General features: G+C 42.5%; 2 protein-coding genes across 39 annotated transcripts in view; one reads left to right on the plus strand and one right to left on the minus strand.

Moving 5' to 3' along the window:
* COG6 (component of oligomeric golgi complex 6) overlaps positions 1-23,187 on the plus strand; it is a 161,430-nt gene that overhangs the window by 131,334 nt on the left and 6,909 nt on the right. For 3 of the 37 annotated variants that reach the window (XR_014819241.1, XR_014819222.1, XR_014819235.1), the window contains 6 exons: positions 11,897-12,050; positions 12,853-12,952; positions 13,069-13,154; positions 15,593-15,672; positions 18,840-18,911; positions 20,693-20,775. The gene's annotated coding sequence lies outside the window, so the exon portion shown is untranslated. Of the gene's footprint in view, positions 1-11,896; positions 12,150-12,812; positions 12,953-13,068; positions 15,673-18,839; positions 18,912-20,692; positions 20,776-23,187 lie in introns of those variants that run through there. The other 34 variants (XR_014819240.1, XR_002336513.2, XR_014819234.1 and 31 more) reach the window with 25 other exon arrangements.
* FOXO1 (forkhead box O1) overlaps positions 13,361-23,187 on the minus strand; it is a 689,450-nt gene continuing 679,623 nt past the window's right edge. For both annotated transcript variants that reach the window (XR_014818871.1, XR_014818872.1), the window contains 3 exons: positions 22,521-22,574; positions 20,792-20,875; positions 13,361-13,497 (listed from right to left, as the gene is read on the minus strand). The gene's annotated coding sequence lies outside the window, so the exon portion shown is untranslated. The remainder of the gene's footprint in view (positions 13,498-20,791; positions 20,876-22,520; positions 22,575-23,187) is intronic.

Here is a 23,187-nt window from a genome sequence, read left to right on the forward strand (position 1 = left end):
TTGTGTGTATTTGAATAGAGACAAGTACTCTTTAAACAAACAAACAAACAAAACATTCTGCCCTGCTGCTTCTATAAAAGAGTCACTTGTCTTTCAAAACCATGATGTGGCAGCACCCTTTCCTCCAAAATCCTTTCTGTTTTCTTTCTTTCTTTTTTTTTTTTTTTTTTTTTTTTTTTTTTTGTCTTTTTGCTATTTCTTGGGCCACTCCCGCGGCATATGGAGGTTCCCAGGCTAGGGGTCCAATCAGAGCTGTAGCCTCTGACGTATGCCAGAGCCACAGCAACACGGGATACGAGCCACATCTGCAACCTTCACCACAGTTCACGGCAACGCCGGATCCTTAACCCCCTGAGCAAGGCCAGGGATTGAACCCGCAACCTCATGGTTCCTAGTTGGATTCGTTAACCACTGCGCCGTGACGGGAACTCCCCCTTTCTGTTTTCTATTAGGATTTCTTGATAAGCTCAAACAATCATCTCATGTTCCTTCTTATACATGATATGATTGTCTATGTAGAAAATAGCCCCCGAGAATAAAATATGTATAAATTCAACAAAATATATGTAGGATCTGGATACTGAAAGTTATAAAATGCTGATAAAAGAAAATCAAAGATCACTTAAATAAATGGAAAAATGTACTGTGCTCACGGATAGGAAAATTTAAAATAGTAAAGATAACGGATCTCCCTAAATTGATCTATAGGTTTAATGTCATTCTTGTCAAAACACGGGCAAAGTCTTTGGTAGACCTGGGCAACCTTATTCTCAACCTGTAAGGCAAACCCCAGAATAGCTAAAATCACCTTGGCAAAGAAGAGGAAAGAGGGGTATCACTCTTGCCAGTTACTAGGGCTCACCAGGGCCCTTACAGGAATCAAGACAGTGTGACTCCGACAGACAGACAGCCACGCACATCAACAGAACAGAAGAGAGAGACAGGTACAGCCCCACGCAAATGTGTGCCTTTGATTTTTTTTGAGGAAGGTGCAAAAGTAATTCAGTGTAGGATAGCCTTTTTAACAAATGTTGCTGGAGCAATTGGCCATACAGGTTAAAAAAAAATTAAACCTCAGCATAACCCTCACACTTTATACAAAAATGAATTCCACATGGATCACTAACTTAAAAATATAGCATAAAATTGTAAAGCTTTCAGGAAAAAACTTAGGGGAAAAACCTTCAGAACCTAAAGCGAGGCATAAAGTTCTTCGACTTGGTGCCCAAAGCATGGTTCATAAAAGAAAGGGAAACCTGGTAAAATGGACCTTATCAAAATATAAAAGTTTTACTCTGCAAAAGACCCTGCTAGGATGAAAATACAAGGTAGAGACTTAGCATATTTGCAAACCACATATTGACAAAAGACTACTATCTAAACTGTATGCAGTTCTCTTAAAACTCAACGATGACCAAACAGATCATTCAGTTAGAAAATATGCGAAAGACAAGAACAGACTCTTTACCAGAGGGGTTTACAGGCAAGTGCACATATGAAAAGACGGCCCGTGTTAATCGCTATTAGGGAAGTGAAAATTAAAACCCAAACAAGATATCACTACCTCTCTATCAGAATGGCTAAATTAAAAACAAAAGCAGTGGCAACACCAAATTGTGATGAAGCTGGATCACTTCCACTCCAGAAAATGGTTTGGCAGTTTCTTAGAAAATGAAATAATTACCATTTGACCCAATAATTGCAGTCGTTGGCATTTATCAAAGAAATGTCATATTGTTTTCTTTTTTTTTTTTTTTTCAGAGAGAGGGGATTTTCTTTTAATCATTTTCAGAATGTAAAATAAAATCAAAGATAATTATTTTTGAAATAATGCATTTGGATTTTTATATTATCTTATTCTACTATTTTTTTTATAATTTTTTTATTTTCCCACTGTACAGCAAGGGGGTCAGGTTATCCTTACATGTATACATTACAATTACATTTTTTCCCCCACCCTTTCTTCTGTTGCAACATGAGTATCTAGACAAAGTTCTCAATGCTATTCAGCAGGATCTCCTTGTAAATCTGTTCTAAGTTGTGTCTGATAAGCCCAAGCTCCCGATCCCTCCCACTCCCTCCCCCTCCCATCAGGCAGCCACAAATCTCTTCTCCAAGTCCATGATTTTCTTTTGTGAGGAGATGTTCATTTGTGCTGGATATTAGATTCCAGTCATAAGTGATATCATATGGTATTTGTCTTTGTCTTTCTGGCTCATTTCACTCAGTATGAGAGTCTCTAGTTCATCCATGTTGCTGCAAATGGCATGATGTCATTCTTTTTTATGGCTGAGTAGTATTCCATTGTGTATATATACCACCTCTTCCGAATCCAATCATCTGTCGATGGACATTTGGGTTGTTTCCATGTCCTGGCTATTATGAATAGTGCTGCAATGAACATGCGGGTGCATGTGTCTCTTTTAAATAGAGTTTTGTCCGGATAGATGCCCAAGAGTGGGATTGCGGGGTCATATGGAAGTTCTATGGATAGATTTCTAAGGTATCTCCAAACTGTTCTCCATAGTGGCTGTACCAGTTTACATTCCCACCAGCAGTGCAGGAGGGTTCCCTTTTCTCCACAGCCCCTCCAGCACTTGTTATCTGTGGATTTATTAATGATGGCCATTCTGACTGGTGTGAGGTGGTATCATGGTAGTTTTGATTTGCATTTCTCTTATAATCAGGGATGTTGAGCATTTTTTCATGTGCTTGTTGGCCATGTGTATATCTTCTTTGGAGAAATGTCTGTTCAGGTCTTTTGCCCATTTTTCCATTGATTGATTGGCTTTTTTGCTGTTGGGTTATATAAGTTGTTTATATATTCTAGAGATTAAGCCCTTGTCGGTTGCATCATTTGAAACTGTTTTCTCCCATTCTGTAAGTTGTCTTTTTGTCTTCTTTTGGGTTTCCTTTGCTGTGCAAAAGCTTTTCAGTTTGATGAGGTCCCATGGGTTTATTTTTGCTCTCATTTCTATTGCTTTGGGAGACTGACCTGAGAAAATATTCATGATGTTGATGTCAGAGAGTGTTTTGCCTATGTTTTCTTCTAGGAGTTTGATGGTGTCCTGTCATATATTGAAGTCTTTCAGCCATTTGGAGTTTATTTTTATGCATGGTGTGAGGGTGTGTTCTAGTTTCATTGACTTGCATGCAGCTGTCCAGGTTTCCCAGCAATGCTTGCTGAATAGACTTTCTTTTTCCCATTTTATGTTCTTGCCTCCCTTGTCAAAGATTAATTGACCATAGGTGTCAGGGTTTATTTCCGGATTCTCTATTCTGTTCCATTGGTCTGTCTGTCTGTTTTGATGAAATGTCATATTATTTTCATACTAATAATGCAAATTATTTTCATACTAAAACCCATACATGAATGTTTATAGGAGTTTTATCTATAATAGGCCAAAAGTGGAAATAGCCCAGTTTTCCTACATAGGTGATTGGATAAACAAACGGTGGTACATCAGCACCACAGCCCACTACTCAGCATGAAAAGGAACAGACCATTGACTCACAACAACCTGGGGAAATCTCAAGGGAATTATGCTGAGGGGAGAAAAGCCAATATCCCAAAAGGTTACATGCGGTATTCATGTTACATTCCTGCTGTAACAAATTACCATCAATTTAGTGCCTAAACAACCCAAATAACACAAAGTTTTTATCTTACCTCGCTGGAAGTTAGGACTCTGAAATCAGTCTCTAAAGCTTCAAAACGTCAAGTTGTTGACAGGGTTGGTTCCTCTGGAAACTCTTAGGGAAAATACACTTCCTTGACCCTCTCAGCTTCTAGAGGAAGTCTGCCTTCCTTGGTTTGTAGCTCTTTCCTCGTGTGCCCTCAACTGTGCCTCCATCTTCACATCTTCTACTTCTGGGTCCCTGATCTCTTGCCTCCCTCTTAGCACAACGTTTGTGATATTATTGGACTCATCCAGATAATCCAGGACAGCCTCCCTCTCTCAAGATCCTTACCACAATGACATGTGCAAAGTGTCTTTTACTGTGCAGGCTAATGTATTCGTGGGCTCAAGGAATTAGATTGTGAACATCTTTGGGAGACCATTGCTCAGCCTATCACATACAATGCTTGATTTGATCTTTATAACGTTATTTAAATGAAAAAAATCATAGAACTGGAGAACAGATTAGTGCTTGCCAGGGGGAGAGGTAGGTGTGGCTATCACAGAGCAACACAAGGATGTGTCTTAACTGCTCTGTATCTTGACATTGTGGTACAGACACAGTCTACACGTGGGTGAAGTTGCATGGAACTAAACAGACATGTGCACACAAATGAGTATAAATAAAACTGGGCAAATTTGAACAAGACAGGTGGACTATATCAGTGTTAATATCCTGAGTGTGATACGGTCCTATGGTTTTGTAAGATGTTGTTATTGAAGGAAGCTGGGTAAAAGGTCTGTGGACTCTCTTTGTATTTCTTCCTTTCTTTTTTTTTTTTTTCTTTTTGTCTTTTTAGGGCCACACTCGCAGCATATGGAGTTTCCCAGGCTAGGGGCTGAATTGGAGCTATAGCTGCTGGCCTACACCACAGCCATAGCAACAAAGGATCTGAGCTGTGTCTGTGACCTACACCACAGCTCACGGCAACGCCCAATCCTCAACCCACTGAGTGAGGCCAGGGATCGAACCTGCATCCTCATGGATATTAGTCAGATTCGTTTCCACTGAGCCACGGCAGGAACTGCTCTCTTTGTATTTCTTACAAGTGCAAGTCCATCTTTGATCATCTCAAGATAAAGTTTAAACAGCAAAACAACAAACCCCGGACAGTCATAGTTATTCTAGAAATATAATCCTAACTTAGGTTGGATCCCAAAACCAGCAGGTAGTCAGAATTATTTGGGGGAGGGGGTTGTTGTAAGAATACAAATTCCTTGGCCCATGTCAGGCCACATTGATTAGAATTGTGTGGGATAAAAACCAAGAATCTCCGTCTTTAAAACTTGCAAGGAGTTTCTGTCGTGGCACAGCGGAAACGAATGTGACTAGGAACCACGAGGTTGCAGGTTCGATCCCTGCCCTTGCTCGGTGGGTTGGGGATCCGGCGTTGCCGTGCGCTGTGGTGTAGGTCTCTATGTGGCTCGGATCCCAAGTTGCTGTGGCTCTGGTGTAGGCCAGAGGTGGTTATAGCTCTGATTCAACCCCCAGCCTGGGAACCTCCATATGCCACTGGTGCGGGCCTAAAAGGACAAAAGCCAAAAAAAAAAAAAAACTTCCGCAGTGATGTATCATCAGCTAGGCTTAGAAAGCACTGTGTCGTATGGTGTACTGCTTTTCTTTAAATGGTTTTGCCTGTAGTACTTTTTGTTTCCATAAAATTGCAAAAAGCATGTAAAGGCATCTTACCAAGATGACAGTAGAAAAATAGACACTTCCTCTCTCCCACATACCCTTCAGGGGGAGTTCTGAGTACAGTTAGGGAAAAATTGTTAAGAATAGGAGGAACTTGGGGTACTGAGTTTAATAATCATGTAGGCGATTCTGTCTGAGTGAACCTACTAGAGAGATGGTGGTTTTGAGGTTCTCCCTAACAGGGGAGGAGGCTCCGGTTTGGGGGAGACCCCTAGCAAGAAGGAGGTGACAGGTGTGACATAAACGAGAGACACGTTGATTGGAGATGCTCTGTTGCTTTGCATGTGCAGTTATCTTTAAAAGTGGGAACAGCCCTTAACGTTACTGTGCATAACTGTTTGAAGGCCGATTGTGGCTTTGAAAATCAGGATATGATGAGAACCTTCACTCAAGTTGCCAAATTTGTGGGAAAACCAAAATGGCCAGATGCAGAGACTGGAGAAGAGACCAGATTAAATGGCAATTCAAAGGGTAAAGGTTCGTGAGTGGAAAAGTGTTTGGTTTGGTTTGTCTTTTGAGGGCCACACCTGCAGAATATGGAGGTTCCCAGGCTCTGGTCGAATTGGAGCTGTAGCTGCCGGCCTACACCACAGCCACAGCAACTCGGCATCCGAGCCGCATCTGAGACCTACACCATAGTTCACGGCACTGCCGGATCCTTCACCCACTGAACAAGGCCAGGGATCAAACACGTGTCCTCGTGGAGATTAGTCAGGTTCATTACCGCTGAGCCACGACGGGAACTCCCAAAAAAGGTGTTTTGAGGACACTTGAGTGGCAGCCAAGAAGAAGTGTCTCTTAAAAGATAATGTGTGTCTGTTGCCCTTGTCTGACATAAATAGGTGCTGTAGGAGTAATGAGGAGAACCCCATAGTCTGTGAGCTGACACTAGCCTGATTCAATTCGCTGAGAAACTGTTAACTTGGAAACTTTCCATGAAAAGCAGGGCCTGTGTCCCATCCACAAAGATAATTAAAAGAACCAATGGAGGTAAATTAAGATGTACAGGCAATTAAAATTAGATGTCATGGACCGAAGGCGTACACCAGGTTCCTGCACAGCAAGCTTGGGTGTTGACAGATCACCAGCCCTAAGCCAGTTGTTCCTTTCCTGCTTGCTTCTTGTCTCCGTTCCTCTGAGCATAAGCAAGGTCTAGGGTCCAAGATCAAGAGAGCTAATATTTGGAACTTCACCGGAAAAGTCCATGTGATCAGATTTCTGTCCTATTACCCTAGGGCAGTGGTTGCCCTGTGTTTCAAGGGCAGAGGGCATCTTCCTGCTCAGACCCCTCAGTATGCACAGGTAGCCAGCTGTATATAGAGGATGTGCCCTCCTCTGCCCATCAGGTGCGCAATGGGAAGGGGCTTCCTGCTTTGATGCCATTTTCCTGGAGCCGTGGCCTCTGCAAGGAAAGCTGAATCACCAGCCATGTACAGAGAACTGAAGACTTCTGCCCCCAGTACTTGCTAAGAGATCAAGGGACATTAGATAATACTCATTGTGGGAAACTGATGGGTCCTGGGACCTTAATCTACTGTAAAGTGCCATCCTCAGGGTCTGTAATATTTGTTAGTGTTCTTTTTATTAATAAAAACTTCTTTTTTGGAGTTCCTGTCACGGCTCAGCAGAAACAAATCTGACTAGTATCCATGAGGACACGAGTTCGATCCCTGGCCTTGCTCAGTGGGTGAAGGATCCATTGTGGCCATGAGCTGTGGTGTAGGTCACAGACCGGCTCGGATCCCATGTTGCTGTGGCTGTGATTAGGCTGACAGCTGTAGCTCCGATTCAGTCCCTAGCCTGGGAACTTCCATATGCCATGAGTGCGGCCCTAAAAAGCAAAAAATAAAATTAAGTTTAAAAATTTTCTTTCAATAGGCTGTAGCCAGAGTTCTTGTGAAGGGTGCTGTTGTCAGTTTATTGGGCTATTGAGGAAAACTGTGAAGTTGTTTGTGTGGGAGCCAGGAGAAGTGCATGCCTTCGGAAAGATAGTTAAGTTCACTGTGTATTTCTAATGGACCAGAGACACGTGAGTGGAGGGATCATCTGCAGCCCGTGAGCAGACCCGGCCACGAGAGTGAGTGACTGGGGCGGGGTCTCTCTTCTGCTCCCTGGCCCTAGAGGCTGGGGAGGAAGCGGTCTTCTCCCAGCAAATGTTCGACTTGGAAACTGAGTATTGTAGTGTAGTGTAGTGTAGTGTATTTATTTTACGGCCACACCTGTGGCATAAGGAAGTTCCCGGGCTAGGGGTTGAATTGGAGCTGCAGCTGCCGGCCTGTGCCATAGCCAGAGCAGTACAGGCTCCTGAACCCACATCCTTATGGAGACTGTGTCAGGTTCTCAACCCACTGAGCCGCAATGGGAACTCTGGAAATTGGGCATTTTAGAGAGCGATTGCCTCTGGGGTCAAATATGATGCTCCTGATTCTAGTCCTTGACACTGAATCCAAACTTCAGGAACAGAGAGGTGACTTATTTGACCTGGATCATCTAACTTTCAGCTCTGTACTCTTTCAGGCTCTTCCCTGTCCATTCTTAGCACACTTATTTACACCCAATCACTTGTCTGATCCTGAAACACTGCAGGAATCCAGCATCTCGAACTTTAAAGCCCAATCCTTAATGCCTTCTGGTTCTTCAGTATCTTTCCGTCACTCTCTGCACCAGACCCTCCTCATCTCCAGGGTGTGCACCTTGCTGTGCCCTGCTCATTGGCACACCCACGTCAGAACACACCTGAGTGGAATGGTGAACCGTTAGTCAGCTGGATGAAAGGGGTGAATCATTTAGGTATTGTTGGATATGTCTACAATTTCCTACAGGTGAGCGACTCAGACAATACTCTACTTAAAATTCCAATACCGTTCTCCTCAGGAGCTTAATAAACCTTTTGGGAACGAAGCCAACATTACTCTCCCATACCTGCCCTTTCAAATCAAAGGGACAAAGGCCAAGATTGTTCCTCTGTGGTTTTATTGTTCGCTTTTCTTTTCCTGGGTCAGGGACTTTCCTTTGGACTAAAAACCTCAACCCAATACCATCACCCCAGTCTCACTTTCCTGACCAACACCCAAGAGGGTACCTGGTCCCTCGGGTGTGAGATAACGTTTAATCAAATCAGTACAGACTTGGCTGCTATCTGAAATACTTGTGAATACAGGGATTGTATCGCATCCACCTGGCCTTTTTACTATAGGATTAATGTGTTGGAATAAGGCTGGAGATCCGATGACACAGATCGGATGTACCGTAAACTCCGTAATTTATTCCTCCCTAGAGACTTTCAAGAGACCGGGTATTCTGTTGCTCTGGTGTTTTAATTCCATGTCAGCAGCAGAGAATTAAATGGGTTCTCCGTGACGCCTCCAGTCCCCAGCCAGTTCTCACCCCCAACTCCATGCTTCTGGTCACTGGCTGGGTTATCTGTCAGCACCGTAGCCAGGAGCCACTCTTTCCACATCATTTCCTGTGGAGGTCCTTGCATTCTGAGGGGCTTTCCACCTCTGTCTTTCAGACTCTCTGAATCTCTTAAGGCACAGCCCTGTAAGGAGTGTGAGGAATGCTTCTTTTGAATGCATGGAATATCATCCTTTGGATGTGGAATGTCTCCAGATGTGTAAGAGTGTGCACTTGGGGATGCATGCTTTTGAAAAATGATCATGGCATTCTCTCTGGGACTTGTCACTCTAGCTTATGTGAGGTCCAAGTTGATGGCAACTATGTAAGATACACAGCATCAGACCAGAGGGTGGACCCCAGGCAATGTCAAGGCCACTTGTCACACCCGGCCAACTTTACTCAGACTTCCTGACACTGCCCCTTGCCCAAATCTTCTGGGTATTGGTCTGCCCCAGTGCCCTCACACACATGCCACCTTCCCATTCCTCTTTTTGTCTTATTTCATCTTCACCTTTGCCCTTTGCCAAGATGAATTACAGCTCACCAGATCCTTTCTGCCATCAACACCCAACCCAAGTGCTTTTTGGTCATTCAACCCAACATATTTATTGGGTACCTAGTATGTACCAGTTGACATGCTGGGTTTGGGGCACCCACTGGTGAACAAACAAGCATGCTCTGTGCCCTGGGGAGGTTACTGCCTATGGCGGGAGGCAGACAATCAACTGGAAAGCCAACACAGAAGCTATAAAGAATGAGCAATGAGACAGAATAATAGGGAGCACATGCTTAGAAAAGGTAGTGACATTTAACCTAAGATCTGAAAAGTAAGGAGAACCCAGATGTCTTCTGGGCATGAGCATGGACTCAAGGGCACCTGATAGAGCACGTGATCGAATCTGACAGACGCGCTCTAAAAAGCTGCTTGTGGACAGCGGATGGGACGAGCGCAGAAGTAGATGGGAAGCCAGTAGGTGGCTGTAGAAGTAACAAAGAGGAAACCTGATGGATGAGAATGGTGGCAGTGAAAATGGAGAGAAGGGACCATGTTGGATTGGATAGAAGGTGTGATGTTTGGGGAGGAGCCAAGAACAGATCCAAGCCAGCCAATTAAAGTGCCTGCTTACTCTTTCAGACTAGTGCCAGGCACCCAGTAAACATCAAAACTTGTTCCTTTTTTATGTTCTTTGAAGACGTAGTAATTCCACATACTTCTTGTTTGGCAAAAATATCCTGTGACATTTCTTCCACTGTCTACTAATCAAAGGTGCTGGAACATATCATCAGATAAACACTAAAAAGTGTATGATTTACCCTCCCAGGACCCAGCCTACATAGCTCTTTGAGGAAATAATTTCTTTCTGGGACAACAAGGCCGTGATACCAGAAAGGTAGCATCAATTGTAATGGGTCCCAGGATAATGTTAATTTCAGGTTCTCTTGCAAAGGTGCAAGGCATATCTCAGGCATGACCCTTACCTATGGTGGTAGACCAGGAAGTAAAGGCAGAATTACATTGGTGGGGAAGTCTGAGGTCAGGCTAGAGCTGCATCTAGAATGGATGGGCACTTTGCAAAGGGTCCATCAAATATTGTCACGTCAGGCTCATCTGCACAATAGAAGCCGAGGGGTCTGTGCCTGCCTGTTGGAGGATGGAAGGAAGGCTAGAGAAGCTGCTGAGGGCACTTGGTCCTATCAGCCATGGGTCAGAGTGCTTACCCGTGGATTCCTGCCTGGCCCACGGTGGCCTGAGAGCCAGAAGCTGTCAGGGGGCACTTGTGGACGGTGCAGCTGGAGAATGTTCTGAGTCTTGGGCCTGGAATGTTTGAGGACGAGCCTTGGGCCTTGAAATGTTTGAGCAGGACAAGTTGGAAGAACCACATGGAACACACCAGGGGACTTGTGCTGAGACACTCAGCTGAGGAAATACGGGAAAGCCCCAGTCATCTGCCGTCACTGTTTGGGGTGGGGGGGAGTCTTTTGTTAAGAGAAAGATGGTCTTCATGTAAATGCTTCTATTATATAAACATGTCCCAAAAGTTGTGAAATCCACTTAGTATTAAGCACGCTGCTGTACCGAAAATAGCCACACAACAAACACAGGCTATTCACTTTTTCCACTTGGGAAAAAGAAACACGGCATCCGTCCAACTGCTCACTTCAGCCTGCGATCGCGGCCCCTTCTGCAGAAGAGGGATCCGAACAAGTGGCTTTGCTGCTGGCCATTCCAGTCGTTTAGCCAGAGCTTCTGGTGCCTGCCACGGGGAAAGGCAGTGTCTAAACAACTGCAGCTGAATCAACTGACTGAAAGTGTGGGTGAGCCCATGAGCCTCGGGCTGGGTGACAGAGCCCCACGGCTGGGACGTCTGCCCAGGCTCTGCCCCTTGTCCAGCCTGGGCCACCACCTAACCAGTGACAGTGACTACATTTTGCTCCCCTTATTCAGTTCACCCACAGGACAGACATATGCTCCTTTCTTTTTTTAAGGACTAAAACAAAAATAAATATTGCCAGTCAAAAAATACCAGCTGAGAATGGAGAATAAGCAAGGAATCCTTGCCTCAATATTACACATAGAAAAGCAAAATTTTGGAGTCAGGTACTTTCATTTTGCAATGATGTATGTGTTTATTGTGCTTCCTGGAAATACACTGCTGGTTTTTTTTTTGTTTTTTTTTTTCTTCCAGTTCTCTGCTCAGCATAAGGTCCAACCTTAGTCCCCAGAGACACACATGCTCTACTATCATTTTCCTTCACATACTGGAAAAAAAACAAAGTGATCAGAATCCCTTCCTGAGTTAAGAATTTTATTATGATAATTGTTACCATAGTAAAATGATTTTTTAACCCATTTATTTATTTGTGTTAGTCCCTTTTCTCATTATGTTGATGCATTTTTTAAAAAATGAAGGCTGCCAAGAAAATTCATTCCTATAATTCAGTTCTTTAAATTGTATGTTGATCACGTATATTAAGTTTCAAAAGGAAATTCTTCTGCTTCTCCCATGGCCTTGGTAAAGGTGATACTGATGGTTCCTCAGACTGGATTTCTGTTTGAGTAACCGTTGCTTTTCTGTCCAGATGAGCTTCCTGAATGGGCATTCCTTTCCCGTCCTTACAGGAGCCATCCAGTCACAGTGATATCTGGGCTGATGTTGTCTCCAACTGAAACCATGTCACGGATCCTTAACCTGGGCAGGTGTGAGAAGTCAGAAGACAATACTTGTGGTTCCTGTGTTAGGGATCATCCACATTTCACTCGCCCTAAGGACCAGGTGAGGGTTGGAAGTCCTTAAACAGAATGTCTCTCTCCACCATGGGCCCCTCCCTGCAGCATCACCTACACCTGCTCGATGGCATTAATCCCTTTGGAGGTGACTTTGTTTTTATGTTTGTTTCTTTCACTTAGTTGCAAGGCTTAAGGCAATGTGGTAGAAGGACGGGGCTGGATTCAAATCCCTCTGGGCCACCTTTTAAGCTAGAGACACAGGTTGGGCTCTGTGACCTCCCCAATTCTCTGTTTTATCACTGGGGTAATAAAAAGGTGAGACTGATAAAACCTGTATCACACGGTTGAATAAGTGACACATATGTATTTACTTGCTATATCTATTAGGGGCTCAAGAAATAAGCATGTCTACACCTACTTTTAAGACTGTTATTTTAGTAATCAGTGCTTTGCCCTGTACTTGCCCTTAGTAGGGGATGCAATAAATGTACATGAAATAAATAAATCAATAAAAAAGGGTGAAGGAATCAGCCAAATTTCTGAGAAGGGAGTTTGCCTGGAAGGCACTCCATTCTCTCTCCTCCAGTCGGCATCCCTCCCCCACACTCCTAACCTTCCGGACGCATGTCCAGGTTTTGTGTCCTGTTAGCGTGGAGGTGGGGTGGACAGGAAGGGCGGGGGCTCCAGGCTTTCACTGCCTGCTTTTCAAGTTCATCCGTTGAGGTGGCTGGAGACCACTGCTCTGTGTCTAAGCCTAAATCTACCTAAATGGGAATGAATCAGTGTTTCTGAAAATTTTTGCTGTTAGGTGTGAAGACAAGTTTACAGTGTTAAAAATATGTCCCCAGATAGCCCACTGGTGGTGACTCTCTGGCTCTGGGCTATAACAAGCTTCAAGGGGACAGAGAAGGACGGAACTGCACCCCCGCCCACCATCTCCTAATGCCGGTACTTTCCATAAGCACTTTTTAAAAGCTAAAGGCAGACTTACCCCTCCCTCCCTCCCTCCCTATTATTGAATTCCTGCTTCCACATCATGTTTCTTTCTCTGTGTCTTCGCCTAGTGCTCCGAGAGCAGAAAAGGATGAAAGGCAAGCCTCCTCCGAGAAGATGAAAAGGCTGCTTGTTAGGAAGCATCGAATTTTCCATGGTAAATGCTTTTCAGAACCCAGGTAGAGCCTGAGCCGTTTCCCTGATGTGTGTCAAGCCCCAAGCCGCAGACGCAGGAAGGGGCAGATCATGAGCAACGGGGGCTGTGGGCCGAGGGATCCCGTGTTTAGACAGATGGCGTCCAGGGGTGCGTGGGGCCAGAGAAAGCAGAGCTCCACGCCCAGAGCACGGCCCCAGGGGGGCGAGTGGAAACGTCCGCAAGGAGCGCGTGAGGTCATGTCGAGAGCTGGGCGTGAGGACAGGGTTCTCCATCATCGTCACCCACAGTGTCACCAGCAAAGAGAGGGGGGTTAGTCATCAGCTGCAGAGGTGGCTTGTTTTTCCTGAAGGAGAGTATGAATGAGAGAATGAAGTCATATGAAAAAGGGTATCAAAAATAAGAAGCCAGAGTGACAGATTTGGGTGAGTGGGGTGGGGGTGGCAGTCCTACTTCCTTGTCACCTCCTGACCACCGTGTTCCCTCGGTCTAGACTGGTTTACTCCCTAGGTTTGACTTCATGCATCCGCATGGATCAATTGGTAATGGCTGCCTAGAACGTAGGAAAAGAATCTGCTGATTGATGACTGATGTCTGCCCCGGCACAGGAAAGAGGAATAGGGGTATGAGTGCCACTGACTGGCCATCTTTGGTCTAGAACTCAACTTCCTTTAGGCTTTACTTTTCCTCATCTTGAAAACCATGCCAACCAGGGTTGTGTGTATTATTTTAAGCCTAAGGTGTTGCTAATGAGAGTACTGTTGGAGGGTTGTTGTGGGTATATTAAGTTCACTTGCTTATAACACAGGTTTTAGCATTCATTTAAAAAATTTTTTTTAAGTTTTTAATTTTACAATGATTTTTATTTTTTTCATTATATGCAGGGTTCTGTCATTTTTCTACTATATAGCAAGGTGACCCAGTTACACATACACGTATACATTCTTTTTTCTCCTATTATCATGCTCCATCATAACTGACTAGACATAGTTCCCAGTGCCACACAGCAGGATCTCATTGCTAATCCATTCCAAAGGCAATAGTTTGCACCACGATTTTTAGGTTCAAGTAAGTGAAAGTCTTTAACCTTTTAACATCATTCACCATAGCCCACTCATTGTGCCGTGGTATCTAGGATTCAAGTTATGCTGGTATTATGTTATCATTTACATAATGCAGTGGTACCTGATACAGGCTTATGGATTATAGGCTTCGGTTGGTTGGGATTTTATAATGAAATGTCAAAGATGGAGACATCGCACAATTTATTCTAGAAGAGGATGGGATCTCTAAAACCCTCGTAGAGATCTAGGTGTGTCTGTACCTATCTTCAAAATGTGTGAAATGGAGAATGAGAGGTAAGTGATAATATAAACCTGTATTTTAAACAGCTGCTTCATAACAAATAAGTTTTTTGATTGCAAGACCTCCCCCCCACCCCCCAAAAATAGTCATAGTGTCGAGGGTCTGGAAGAGACTTTTGAGAATTGCCCCTAACTTTTAACCACCCTTTATATTCAGCAGGACTTCATATGAAGGAATTCCAGAACTACTTTGTACAATTTTCTTCTTCAGAACTCCTAAAGCAGCTTTGACAGTCTCCTTGAATAACCTATTCCATGACAGATCCAGGTTTTGTGGGGCCTGGAGCTCATACATATTTCGGGGTTCCTCTTAGAGAAAATGGACACAAAAATCCCTTTTACAAATTTTATATAAACATAAGACCTGTAAACACATCAGCAAGTCCTCTGTCAGGGTTTTGGAAGGGGCCGCAGCCTTAACTTTATCAGCCCTGAAATGTTAACTTTATCAGTTTGTCATTCTTAGGAGTCAGTAGTTTTGGCTAATTTCCTAATCCTGCTGGAATTGAGGAAATAGGTCGTTACACACTTATCTAAGGTAAGAAAGAATGTAGTGGATTCTGATTTCATTATCACATTTTTCTAGGAATCAGAGTCCAAGTAGTGAAAATGTATGCTGGCAAATTAAAAAAAAAATAAGACTATAGGCAATTACCTATAGTATAGGCCTTTAAACACTGACACATGTACAGAAAATAGTGTGGAAAAGATTTTCTCACTCTTTGGTGACAAAATAATCTGGCCTCCAAAAATAACTACACTTTTTATTTTCTTTCTTTTTTCCTCTCTCCATTCCCCTGGCTTTCCCTCTTCTCCTTTCTCTTCCTTTTTCCTTTCTCCTTCCTTCTCCTTTTCCATCTGCAGCTTTCATTTTCTTTTCCACTCTTTTCATTCTTCTCTACCTCCTGGCACTGCTGTCTTTCCGTTTCTCTTTTGGGGTACCTTTTTCTCTTCATTCTTTAAGCTCTATATTAAAAAAATCCCAAATTATCACAACCAAAATGTTAACTACAGCACAAAGTTAACCTCAATGTTCCTAAATATCCCTTTCTTATTTTACTTATTTTTTTTTTTAAGGTTATGGGAACAAGCTTAAGTTAACTGTGAGCCCAAGGACCTGAAGGCCCAAGACTCACCCGAGAGCAGAGTGAGTGAAAGTAAGTAGCAGTCAAGCCCCAGCGTACAGATGCTAGAGGTGCCCACATTTGTGAACTCCAGATGCCGCGCATCACTGAGACACAAAGAGGGAAAGAAATTCTGTTTTTAATTTTCTTCTTCCAGCAAGTACTCTGCTTCATTTTTTTTTTCTCTAATATGTCTTTAGACATATTTTGGAGCTTTGTGGATTTTTTGTCTTTTAGAAGTTATCTTACCATTACTCAAATTTAGAAATGTGGTTTCACTAAAATTTTAAAGTATGAAATATTTCAAATCTAAATACAATAGACACCAAGAGAGCCCAACAATCAAAATGAGTAGATTTTCTGTACTGTTTCTGACCTCTAATTTTTTTAAGGAATAGGGCATTTTGCCTGTACAGTTAAACCCCTGCTACAGACACCCCCTCTCTTTCCTTAACTGCATGTTGATGGAAACATTGTTTAATTCCCTTTGTGAATTCACCAATGTCCTCTATACTTGCATTCCATTAAGTTCTAACAAGCATCCTTTTTATTTTTTCTGCAACAACAAAAAAAATGGATTTAACACCTAGAATTTATCCATCTATTTTGGATACAAATGTGAAGGTACAGAACAAAAGCACTGTAAAGAGATTAGTGGTGGTTTAATTAATTAGAGATTCAGTAGTTAAATTATACATCAGATAAAGATTTCCCAAGTGCACACAGAGTTCTGGTTCACATTTTTTTCCCCCCAGTAAGGAGTGTTAAAGAACCTGTGGTGGATCAAAGACTGGCAGTTAAGATTCACCTAATCCTGACACATCTTTAGTGCTACTGTCAAAACCAGAGATTAACTGGGAACCCAGACCACAAATTCTGATTCTAGATTTAGCCAGTGGACCTTGGCGTGACCTTGGGAAAGTCAGTAGCTCTGTCTCTTATACTATCCTCGGTGAAATACGGTTGAAATGAAACTCCCCCCCCCCCCCCACAGAATTGTTATTAGTATGAATGAGTTCATACATTTGGAACCTCTGAATAAAAGTTAATTATATTCCAGTCTAAAGATGGAAAAGAGGCTAATGTTGTTAAATGGAGAAGAACAATGAACATATTATGACTTGGGGAACTTGCTTGATAAAAATTGGGGAGAACCATCATTTAGTAGTTTAATGAGGCTTTACATCTTCGCTGCAGCCAAGATATATAAAATATTGAGAGACTGAAATAGTCACAGATGTAAGACATATGGACAGAGGTTTGGATTTTTAACACAAGTAATAGCTCAGTTTAGTGAAATGCCCCAAAGACCAGAAGATTTAAAAGGCTACATGAAAATAGGAAATGAGTGTAGTTATCAGTATGAGAGAAAACTTCACCTCATTAATAAATTTGCTGATTTTTTCATCCTTAATTTGATGAAATAATTGCTGGTATAAATTGAACTACAGTAGATAATCCTTAAGATCCTCTTTCCTTCTTCTCTTTGGGGTCTAGAGTCATGATATATGCATTTGTACAAGGTCCTGAGAATTTCATTGTAACCAAAATGGGATGAAAACAAAATTTGTTGCAATTATTTAGCACTTTGATGACATAACAAGGATTTTTAAAGGAATATTTATACTCTTTGAGGCTTACTTTGTGTGTGTGTGTATGTGTACATACACACACACACATATATGTTTATATGTTAATAATTCTTTTTACTTTTTGTTAGTAAAAACAACTCTTTTGGCAGAAAAAAATGTGTTTTAGTGACCACCAGTACCTGGAAACATAAGACCTGATTGTGTAGTTTTAATCTCACCACCAGATGGTAATGGTCTGACTTTCAAGTTACAATCTTTGGCTCATGGCTTGCCTGAAATAGGTCGAAAGAGCAAGTTAATTAGGTTTCCGCAGTTACATAGAAGTATCAGTGCCCCTTGAACCACCGATTGTAACTTGAATAACTAGGTTAAAACATATCAGTGTATTAAAAAGTATATTTATAGTTCAACTTTTCTAAAGGTTTATACTCCCGGTGTATTCTTTTTTGATATTTTAACAATACACTGCATGAACAAAAGGGTTTACAAACTGCCACTGTTAAGCAAATTTATATATTTGAATGTCCAATTTAGCTTTCAGCAAGGTGATGTTTTCATATCAAATAAATTATTTCCATTAGTTTAACTTGGAAATGATATTTAAGAGTCTGTTTTGATTTTCCCATTGTATATTGGGCAAGTTATTTAATTTTCCATATTTTATTTCTTTTGTTTTGAAATGACATTGATAACACCAGTTCTTACTTCCCAGATTTGTTGAGGGTCTTTCCTGAGCTAATATATGTTAAGCACCCCCAAACAATTGCTGGTATAAATTGAACTAAGCATTCGATAATTGTTATCTGTTATTATTAATAGTAATAATATTATTGGGAACAGTAATGCAAAAAACTGATAACAGAAAGACAGTGTGGGCTCTTCCCCCTGTCTCCTTGAAAGGTTTCAAGTCTTAATTTAGAACCCTTCTTTACTTCTACTGAAGTCTAAAGCACTCACTCTCAGACTTCTTTTCTGTTAAAAAGACATGATGTTATGTGTCAAAGAAGACAATTATTCAAAGTCTAATTACAGTTTGGATGAAGAAGAATTGATGTCTTTAGGCAATTGGCATTTCTCCCTAAATCCCTACACTTTGAAAAATGGAGTGTTAACTCTTTACGGTGGCATCCACGGTTTCAGTCTAATAATGCCATCCTAGTTTCATTAACTTAGACCCTATGAAGATAGTTCCTGTGACCCAATGCAGGTAAAGTATTCCATTGCTCAGGGTTCCAGGAAGAAATGGATGAGATAGCCAAGTTGGGCAATCTCAAGAGAGACAAAGGGACTGTATGCAAAAATGTCAGGGAGTCTTGAGTTAATCAAGGGACCCTGCGTAGTTCGCAGCTTCCCGGGCGTTTACACCCTAGGCCTGAAGGGTATGTAAGGAGGGAACAAATTCAGAGAGAAGATCATGACTTGCGCACTGGCTGATGTTTCCAGCATCAGCTGGGGGTCTACAGAGGAGCGCCCAGTCCAGTGGCAAGGACAGATGCCAGCAGAGGTGGATGGCTTGCTCCTAGTGCGATTAGTATCATTCAACGTACTCCCCTTATTTGACTACATCTGTCTAGTCTCTACCTGATAATAATCTGGATTTCCTTCTAGATTTGTCTACGGGGGAGCAAATGAACAAGCAGAAGATCTGCTCTGGCTCTTTGCTTTATGTTTCATTTTAAGGTAATAAATTGCCATTCTGGTTATGATACATAGTAACTGGGGATTCAGTTAACCGTGAGTCTTTCCAGAGAGAAAGATCTACTCTTGCTGTTACGATTGATTACTTTTCTAAGGCTCCCCGGCTCAGGACTGGACCTTGAATAGCAATGAGTTTACTTAATTCACCAAGGCTGTAGCACCCTTGGGACCCTCACTGGGTAATCTTTGCTAAGTTTGCTTTTCCATTCAAACCGTAACAGGAGACCTGATGAAACTGACTTTTACAGACCCAGTCATGATCCTAGTGGTCTGAATTGGTACTACACCTGATACACCTAAACTTGCTCACCTGAGCCTTGATCCAACATGAATTCTAGACAGGTGCCTGATTTGGATATTGCTCAACACAAAACCTTCATACAAATCAATTAACTGCAAGAACAGGAAACAAGTCTAAAAAGGATAGTTTTTTTCTGTATTTTCTTCTTGGGGGAGAGCTACTGGAGAGTGAAAGAAATGACATTATTTCTTAACTCAGATACAGAGTCTGAAACTATTAAGCTTAGGGTACTAAAGGTATTAACAGTGAGTTCTTAAAAAACACAAGGGTAATTGGAAAATAAGACAGTGATAAGAATGGAAATATAAAATTCTGTTATCCCTCAGCTGACAAAGTTAAGGCTGAGTGGAATTTTGTCCCTCAGATCAATAGGTTGAATATAGATGATGTCTAAGCCTCATAAGCTGAAATTAAGGCAGAGCATCTAAACATACTTCTCCTTTAATTATTTATAATTTATTTATAATTATTTTTAATTTGTGTATTTCCTAAAAGACTTTATATCCACACCATACAGTGTGGATATATTAAAAGATAACATCCAGTTATTTAAGTGTGAACTGCTTAGCCACTTGAATAAAAGGGATCTTCTTCCCCCAAATATCAAATAAAATCTGTCTTTGAGCAAGATTCTGATGATAAAGAAAATCGATTATTCATTTGCACATCTTCCCCCCACTTCCTGAGAGTAAACTAGAATGTTGCTGCAGCCATACAAAGAGGATGCTTCTTAGTTGTCGACTTAAAGTTGGCGTCAGAAGTGCTCTGACCTGACCTGTGTGGCTGTCTGCCTGGCTCTGATGTTAAGGAGGGTTTGGAGAGCTACCCCGACAGCAGCTTGTGCTTTCAATCCAGTCTCCACTGTGGAAGCACTTCCTGTTGCTCTGAACACCACAAGACTCAGTGTGCACACAGTTACCCTTGATCCAAGGTCCTGCTGTCTTTGGGGTGATAAGCAGGAGGAGTCACTTGTGTCTTTAGGGGTTAACAGGTGTCCGCCCCTCATGGTCCCCTGTCTTGCTTCCCAGTCCCCAGGCCTGGAAACAGGGCCATCTGCTGCCTTGCTCCTCATCTTCTCCTTAAAGCTCAACCCCCTAGTCACTCTCCTGTCTAATCACATTCCTGTTGCTTCTCCCAAAGTCCTAAGCATTTCTAAACTGGGGAAAGGAATTCTTTAGCGCCTTGGTTCTTGAAACACAAAATAACTGCAAACTCCTCTAAAGGCAGAACTTTAGAATTCAGACCCCCAAGGCTGTGCTGTGCTTCCTAGAAGGAAGGAAATAGAGGAAAGTACTTTTTTCTTCTTGTTTGAACTGCATCTACCATAGCAATAAAATCAAGACCTCCAGGTGATGCTTTTATGTAACAGCACCAAAACAAAATCACAAGACCTAAACAGTAAAGAAGTATAAAATGATTACATTAGAAACCTCAGTGAGTAACGACTGGCTTTTCCTTCCAGGATAGCACAGGCTTTTACCTGAGCATCTCAGCCGCTGTGATGATCCAGGAAGCAGTGGGATCACCAAGCTCTCGCCTGAAATAGTGAGTGAACACTTACCCGCACTGTATTGATGAACTACATTTGCTAATGAGGTGTCTTCAGTATACGTTTTCACAATGCACAGGACTCTGCAGAACTCTGCTAAAATACCACCAATGATTTGCACATAGAATTAAGCTTTCAGGCACCTCTCATTCAGGGATGTGATACTGAAGAAATTAAATTACAATAGAAATACTGGGCCAGATACAGTCAAAAGGTCACAGTTTTTCAAACCAGTTAACATTAATCTGTCCATTTGTTTACTTATTCATTCATCAACTCATTCTTTTTTTTTTTCCTTTTTCTTTTTAGGGCCACACATGCGGCATATGGAAGTTCCCAGGCTAGGGGTTAAATCAGAGCTGTAGCCACCAGCCTACGCCACAGCCACAGCAACGAGGGATCCAAGCCACATCTGCAACCTACACCACAGCTCACGGCAATGCCAGAGCCTTAACCCACTGATGGAGGCCAGGGATCAAATCAAACCTCATCCTCATGGTTACTAGTGGGGTTCTTAATCTATTGAGCCATCATGGGAATGCCTCAACTCATTCTTTTATTAGTCATTTGTATAAGTGAAACCACAGTCCCTGCTGGGGAGTGAGACAGCTTCCAGGGTCCTGGGGAAGTTTCCAGTCTATGGGAGGAGACAGATGTTAAAGGTGTTGTTTTATAAAGGTTGGTATGCCCTGTCGTGGACGAGATGCTGACATCACCCCAAACACTAGCACAGTGCTGATTTCAGAGATAATTTTTGTATCATACAAGAAAAAGAGTTTCCTGGAGTTCCCGTCATGGCACAGTGGTTAACGGATCCAACTAAGAACCATGAAGTTGCAGGTTAGGTCCCTGGCCTTGCTCAGTGGGTTAAGGATCCAATGTGGCCATGAGCTGTGGTGTAGTTCGCAGATGTGGCTGAGATCCCGCGTTGCTGTGGCTGTGGTGTAGGCCAGTGGCTACTGCTCTGATTCGACCCCTAGCATGGGAACCTCCACATGCCGAGGGAAGCACCCCTAGAAAAGACAAAAAGACAAAAAAAAAAAAAGTGTTTCCTTAGTTTAGAGGTCTAGCTTATTTAATCAAACAAAAACAAAATCAGCCAACCAAAAATTCTCCTTTTGTGCTTTGTCTTTACTGCATAAGCTTTGCAAAGAGAGGACACTGCACACGTTGACTTGTATTCACTTAACTGAAGTTCAGGTGACCTTGGGATCTTTTCAAAGCACAAAGCTGTGTCACTGTGGAGACTATGTGAAGAAAGGTTTTGAGTTCGGAAAGTGCTCCCTGAAGAGGGGTGACACTGCCTCTTCAGAGAGAGACAGCAGCATTACAGTAAATGTCAGATACTTCAGAGGGACGGCCACGAAGGGTCCCGAGCTCAGTTGGCGCGGGTTGAAAATGAAGTCTCCGTGCTTCACCATCCTGCCTTTCAGGGTAGGGCAGGCCCTGGTTTTGCATGCCTTTTTTTTTTTTTTTTTGCTTTTTAGGGCTGCACCTGTAGCATGTGGAGGTTCATAGGCTAGGGGTCAAATTGGAGCTGCAGCCAGTGGCCACAGCCACACAGAATCTGAGCTGGGTCTGTTACCTACAGCATAGCTCACGGCAATGCCCAGATCCTTAACCCTCTAAGCAAGGAGAGGGCTTGAACTCACATCCTCATGGATACTAGCTGGATTTGTTTCCCCTGCACCACAACGGGAACTCCTGCATGGCTCGTATTGAGCCAGTATTGAGCACTCACCTGCACAGCTGCCATCCTGTGAAGACGGAATGATCATGGTTTCCTTACGTGTTCCTGTAACGCAGGGAACTGCAATCAGTTGAACTGGATTTGGGTCTCAGCCCAATCTCAGACTGTCACCCAAGGGTAGGTTTAATCCCTCTAAGCCTCCGTTTTTTCCCCCCAAGACATTTTATTATAAACAAATTTCTACCAAAAGGCAAAGCTGAAAGACTTTAATAGTGAACACTCCTAATCCCTTAGCTGGACTTCAGCATTAAGCTTTCCTGTACTCTCTTTATCACACACGCATGCAACCCTCCCTCCGTCCATTAATCGAGCTTACTTTCTGAAAGATTTTAAAGTAAATCTGCAGAGATGAGCATACCCTAAATACTTCACCAAATATATTGTTAGCTAGAGGTGGGTATCTGCTTGCCATTTTTATGACTGAGATACCATGCACATACATTAAAACGCTTAAATCTGATTTTTTGAGGTGCAATTTTAAAAGGTATTTTTGTATTTCCTTTTCTAATATTTCATTGCTGGTATACAGAAATGCAACTGACTTCTGAATATGAATCTTATATCCTGCTGCTTTTGCTGAATTTATTAATCAGTTCCAGCAGTTTTTGGGTTGAGTCCTTAGGGTTTTCTATGTATAGTATCATGTCGTCTGCATACA

Source organism: Sus scrofa, chromosome 11, assembly GCF_054392235.1.
Source record: "Sus scrofa isolate SSC_HxYL_T2T_F1_AM1 chromosome 11, Sscrofa_HxYL_maternal_Yorkshire_Landrace_v2.0, whole genome shotgun sequence".
Classification (NCBI taxonomy): Eukaryota; Metazoa; Chordata; class Mammalia; order Artiodactyla; family Suidae; genus Sus; species Sus scrofa.